The sequence below is a fragment of the Orycteropus afer genome, unplaced genomic scaffold (assembly GCF_000298275.1).
Source record: "Orycteropus afer afer isolate SDZICR_OR568_19922 unplaced genomic scaffold, OryAfe1.0 scaffold00290, whole genome shotgun sequence".
In the NCBI taxonomy this organism is placed as follows: Eukaryota; Metazoa; Chordata; class Mammalia; order Tubulidentata; family Orycteropodidae; genus Orycteropus; species Orycteropus afer.
In genome coordinates, this window is record NW_006921877.1 from 1,890,700 (window position 1) to 1,896,702 (window position 6,003).

Genomic DNA, 6,003 nt, shown 5'->3' on the forward strand with positions numbered 1-6,003 from the left:
GTGGGGGATAGGTGAAATCGTGCACTGCAGATGGTGGGAAGGCACAGCTGGACCATGCATACTCTGCAGCCCTGCTGCAGCTCCAAAGTGAGAAGAGGTCATTCTATAACAAAGAAATAAATTGCTTGTGCTGAAGTTTCAAGCATCCAAGGAGCTCTGGTGGTGTAGTGGCTAAGGCATTTGACTGCTAACCAGACTAACTGCTTCCTTCCTTAGAAGGAAGGTTGGCCAATCTACTCCCATAGTGATACCACCTCGGAAACCCAAGAAGGGGTCACTATGAGTCAGATTCGACTTGACGGCAGTGAGTTTGGTTTTGGTGAGAGGGCAGTCCAGAAGGGAGGATAGTTCTGAGGAGTTGGAGTTAGGGAAAAAGCTCTCTAAGTGCCTTTCAAACCATGCTCTTTGTAGGCAGCCCTAGCAGTTGGCATTATTTCTCATTCATTTGTTTCTAAGAACTTCACTGTTGGTCCAGCAGCAGGCATGAGCCCTGCCTCTGTAGCTCAAAGGCAGTGAGGTGTTGCAAGCCAAATGTGAGCAGCTGGGTGAACTGGCAAAACTGTTTCCTCAACGTAAAATGAAGGAAAAAAACCATCATTTCTCCAGGTTTGCTGTGCGCAGTCACTGAGCTAACTGTTAGCATGGAGGGCCAGTCTGGCACCAGCCACACGCAATGACAGGTTCTCAATAAATGCTACTCCTTTCCTCTAAGGGCGTGTAGTTGGTCTGTTAAATCTAGGAGCAAATAAACTGGACAGGGCTTGGGAACCTTGCTTAGCTGGTAAGAACTTCAACCTATCAAGCCAGTCCTGCCTCAGGTCTCCACAGGCTGGGGCCTTTCTGTGCTGCCGGCATTGTTTTTAGTTTTGGTTTTTTACACATTTGTTTTGAATTTTTGTGTGTTTATGTGTTTCTACCACTCATCTGCCAGTTTGTCATACTGTGGCAGCTTGTGTATTGCTGTGATATTGAAAGCTATGGCAAAAGGGCCATCCATGCTGAACAGGTTTCAATGAAGCTTAAAAAGGAGGACGTGGCCAGTGAAAACCTTATGAATAGCAGTGGAACATTATCTAATATAATGCCAAAAGATGAGCCCCTCAGGTCGGAAATACGACTGGGAAAGAGCTACCTCCTCAAAGCAGAGTCAATCTTAATGATATGGATGGAGTCAACCTTTCAGGACCTTCATTTGCTAATGTGGCACAACTCAAAAAGGGAAGAAACAGCTGTAAACATCTGTTAATAATTGGAACATGGAATGTACGAAATGTGACTCTAGGAAAATTGGAAGTTGTCAAAAATGAAATGGAACACATAAAGGCATTGGTGAACTGAAATGGAGTTGTAATGGCCATTTTGAATTGGACAAATATATTGTCTACTATACCAGGAAAGACAAAATGAAGAGAAATGGCCTCACATTCATGGTCAAAAAGAACATTCATTTCAAGATCTATCCCAGAGAACAATGCTGCCAGTGATAAGGTGATACCCATATGTCTACAAGGAAGACCAATTAATATGACTATTATTTAAATTTATGCAGCAACTGCTAATGCCAAAGATGAAGAAATTGAACATTTTAACAAACGTCTGCAGTCTGAAACTGATTAAACCTGAAATCAAGATGTATTAGTAGTTACTGGTGATTGGAATGTGAAAGTTGGAAATAAAGAATCAGTGCTGGAAGATATGTCCATGGTTATAGAAACAATGCTGGAGGTTGCATGATAGAATTTTGTAAGACAAATGACCTCTTCATTCAAATATCTTTTTTCAACAACATAAATGATGACTATACACATGAACCTCACTGGATGGAATACACAGGAATCAGATCAACTACATCTGTGGAAAGAGCCGTACAGAAACTCAGTATTATCAACCAGATAAGGCCAGGGGCTGACTGTGAAACAGACCATCAGTTGTTCATATGCAAGTTCAAATTGAAGCTGAAGAAATTTAATACAAGTCCATGAAAGACAATATATGACCCTAAGTATATCCCACTTGAATTTAGAGATCATCTGAAGAATATACTTGATGCATTGAACACTAGTGATGAAAGCCAGATGTTCAGTTACCTGGTGCCACTCTGACAGGAATATACCACAAATGGGATGGCCTTAACAAACAGGAGTTTATTCTTACAATTTGGAGGCTTTAAGTCCAAGTTCAAAGTGCTAGGCTCTAGGGGCCAGGTAAAAGCCCCTCAACCTTGGGGTCCAGCTCTGCCTCCTGCTCCCAGCTCACTGGAGCTAGAGGCGTTTCTTCACTCAGACAGCTGCTAGCTGCTGAGGCTGAGAAGCCCCAAGGTTGACAAGTAAAAAGGCACAGTCCCGATGTTACCAAACCACATGGCAGGCCATTAACTTAAGTCCACTGTAAGTCCCCAGGTTGGCAGATCATAGCAGGCTGAGCAATGACGCAGCTACATGCAGGTCCAAGCATGTCGTTCCCCAAACTGCTGTTTATATACAGGAAGCAGACCATATACCCAAAGGCAGCTACTCAGCTGCTTGTGGTAGATCTTGCCATGGAGTTGATTGCCAGTCTCATCATGGGGAATAACTACCACCAGCTGCCCAGCCACTCAACCAGGCCCAGCCAAGTTGACACACAAATATAACCACCACACCAGATGAGTTGTGGGATGACATCAAGGACACCGTACATAAAGAAAGCAAAAGGTCATTAAAAAGACAGAAAAGGAAGGGAAGACCAAAGTGGATGTCAGAAGAGACTCTGAAACTTGCTCTCGAATGGGGAGTAACTAAAGTGAAAGGAAGAAATGATGAAATACATGAGCTGAACAGAAGATTTCAAAGAAGGCAAAGTAAAGTATTGTAATAAAATGGGCAAAGACCTGGAATTAGAAAACCAAAAGGGAAGAACACTCTCGGCATTCCTCAAGCTGAAAGAATTAAAGAAAAAGTATAGCCTTGAATTGCAATGTTGAAGGATTCTATGGGCAAATTATTGAAAGATGCAGGAAGCATTAAAAGAAGATGGAAGTAAAACACAGAGCTACTGTACCAAGAAGAATTGGTCAATGTTCAACCATTTCAGGAGGTAGTCTGTGACCAAGAACCAATGGTATTGAAGGAAGAAGTCCAAGCTGCACTGAAGTAACTGATGAAAAACAAGCCTCTAGGAATTGACAGAATACCAATTAAGTTGTTTCAACAAATGGATGCAACACTGGAAGCACTTGCTTGTCTATGTCAAGAATTTTGGAAGACGGCTACCTGGCCAACTGATTGGAAGAGGTCCATATTTGTGCCCATGCCAAAAAGGTGATCCAACAGAACGAAGAAATTATCAAACAACATCATTAATATCAAAAGGAGCTCTGTTACCCGAGTGCCTAAGGCATTTGACTGCTAACCAGAAAGTTGGTGGTTCAAACCCACCAGCTGCTCCCTGGAAGGAAGATGGGGTGATCTATTTCCATAAAGATTTACCACCTCAGAAACCCAATGGGGGTTGCTATGAGTCAGAATCAACCCCATGGCAGTGAGTTTGGAATTTTGGTTATCATTAATATCACACACAAGTAAAATTTTGCTAAAGATAATTCAAAAAAGTTTGCAGCAGTAGTACATCGGCAGGAAACTGCCAAAAAGTCATGTCAGATTTAGAGAAGGATGTGGAACAAAGGTACCATTGCTGATGTCAGATGGATCTTGGCTGAAAGTAGAGAATATCAGAAAGATGTTTACCTCTGTTTTATTAACTGTGCAAAGGCATTAGACTGTGTGGATCGTATTGTGGATAACATTGTAAAGAACAGGAATTCCAGAACACTTAATTGTGCTCATGTGGAACCTGTATGTACACCAAGAGGCAGAACAGGTAAGGTGTGCATCAGGGTTGTATCCTTCTACCATACTTATTCAATCTGTCTGCTAAGCAAATAATCTGAGAAGACATGCTATATGAAAAGGAACAGGGGATCAGGATAGGAGGAAGACTCACTAACAACCTGTGAGATGCAGATGACATAACCTTGCTGAAAGTTGAGAGGAAATGAAGCACTTACTCATCAACATCAAAGACTACAGTCTTCAGTATGGATTATACTTCAACATAAAGGAAACAAGAATTCGCACAACTGGAACAACAAGCAACATCATGATAAATGGAGAAAAGACTGAAGTTGTCAAAGATTTCATTTTACTTGGATCCATGATCAATGCCCATGGAAGCAGCAATCTAGAAATCAAATGACATATTACATTGGGCAAATCTGTTGCAAAAGACTTCTTTACAGTGTTACAGAGCAAAGGTGTCTCTTTGGTAATAAAGGTACTCCTGGCCATGGTATTTTCAATTACCTCATATGCATGCAAAAGCTGGACAATATATGGAAGACTGAAGAACTGATGCATTTGAATTATGGTGCTGAATTCAGAATACTGAATATACCATGGATTGCCAGAAGAACAAACAAACCTGTCTCAGAAGAAGTATAGCCAGAATGCTCCTTAGAGGCAAGAATGGCAAGGCTTCGTTTCTCACACTTTGATCATGTTATCAGGAGGGATCAGTCCTTGGAGAAGCACATCATTCTTGGTAAAGTAGAAAGTCAGTAAAAAAGAGGAAGACCCTCAACAAGATGGATATAATGGCTATAACAGTGGTCTCAAGCAAAGTGGCAATTGTGGGGATGGCTCAGGACCAAGCAGTGTTTCATGCTGTTGCATATAGGGCTGCTATGAGTTGGAAGCAATCTGATGACATCTAACAACAACATATGTGTTTATGCTGTTCATCTGCATATAAATCTATATCTGTATATATCAGATGATACCATCTAATATTGCACTTTCAGGCACCCTCACATTACCCTACTTCTTTCATAGCACTTATCTGAAATTATCTTATTTATATGTTATATTATCTATATGGTTTCCTTGATTATTGACTCTCTCCCCTTTATCATCAACTGTATGAGGGCAGAAACTTTGTTTTGTTCCTCACACAGTCCACCACGCCTGGCTCAAACCAGGTGGTGCTCCAGAAACTTTTGTTGTTGTTGTTGTTACGTGCCATCGAGTCAGACCTCCTTGGGTTTCCGAGGCGGTATCGCTATGGAAGTAGATTGCCCAATCTTCCTTCCGAGGAGTTTCTGGTGGGTTTGAACTGCCAGCCTCTGGTTAGCTGTCAAGTGCCTTAGGCACTACGCTACCAGAGCTCCTAGAAACATTTGTAGAATGCTACAATGGATGATCATGCACATATGTCTTCTAGAGGAGAGGCACACAGGTGAATGGGAGGGTGCAAGGTGAAAGGGACCAGCATGGCTCCAACTGTGACCTTCACCTTCACTGCATTTGATCTTCTGTCAGTTCCTTTCTTTCTTCTCATATTTTTCTTTTAATACCTTTATTCCGGGTTTTAATTACAAAAGCAGTAGATGCTTATTGTACAATAAAGTACAGACATACGTAAAGTAAAAATGGAAAATCATCCCCTTCCTTCCTCTGTCTCTCTCCAGAGGTAACCACAGTTAGCCCTCGGATGTTTATCTTTTCAGTCGGTTGGGAGCTCTGGTACCATAGTGGCTAAGACACTTGCCTGCTAACCAGACAGCACATAACAACAACAACAACAACTCTGTCTCCACCACTCCTCCCCAAAACCCCCTTGAGACCTCACCACTCAGTTCAGGAGACATCTCTTTCTTCACTCCTCCATTCTAAAAAAAGAAAAAAAAAGAGAAAAAAAAAAAAAGCCTATCTGTCTTGAGACATCCAAGGAACAACAACGGGGGTGGGGGTGGGGTGGGGGGACCACTGCCATCGAGTTGCTTCTGATTCATGTTGCAGTTGTTACTTGCCGCCGATTCGGCCCCGACTCATAGCGACCCCTCCTTGGGTTTCCGAGGCAGTGAGGCAATATCACTACGGAAGTAGGATTGCCCAACCTTCCTTCCGAGGAGTGGCTGGTGGGTTTGAACCGCCAGCCTTCTGGTTAGCAGTCAAGTGCCTTAGGCAC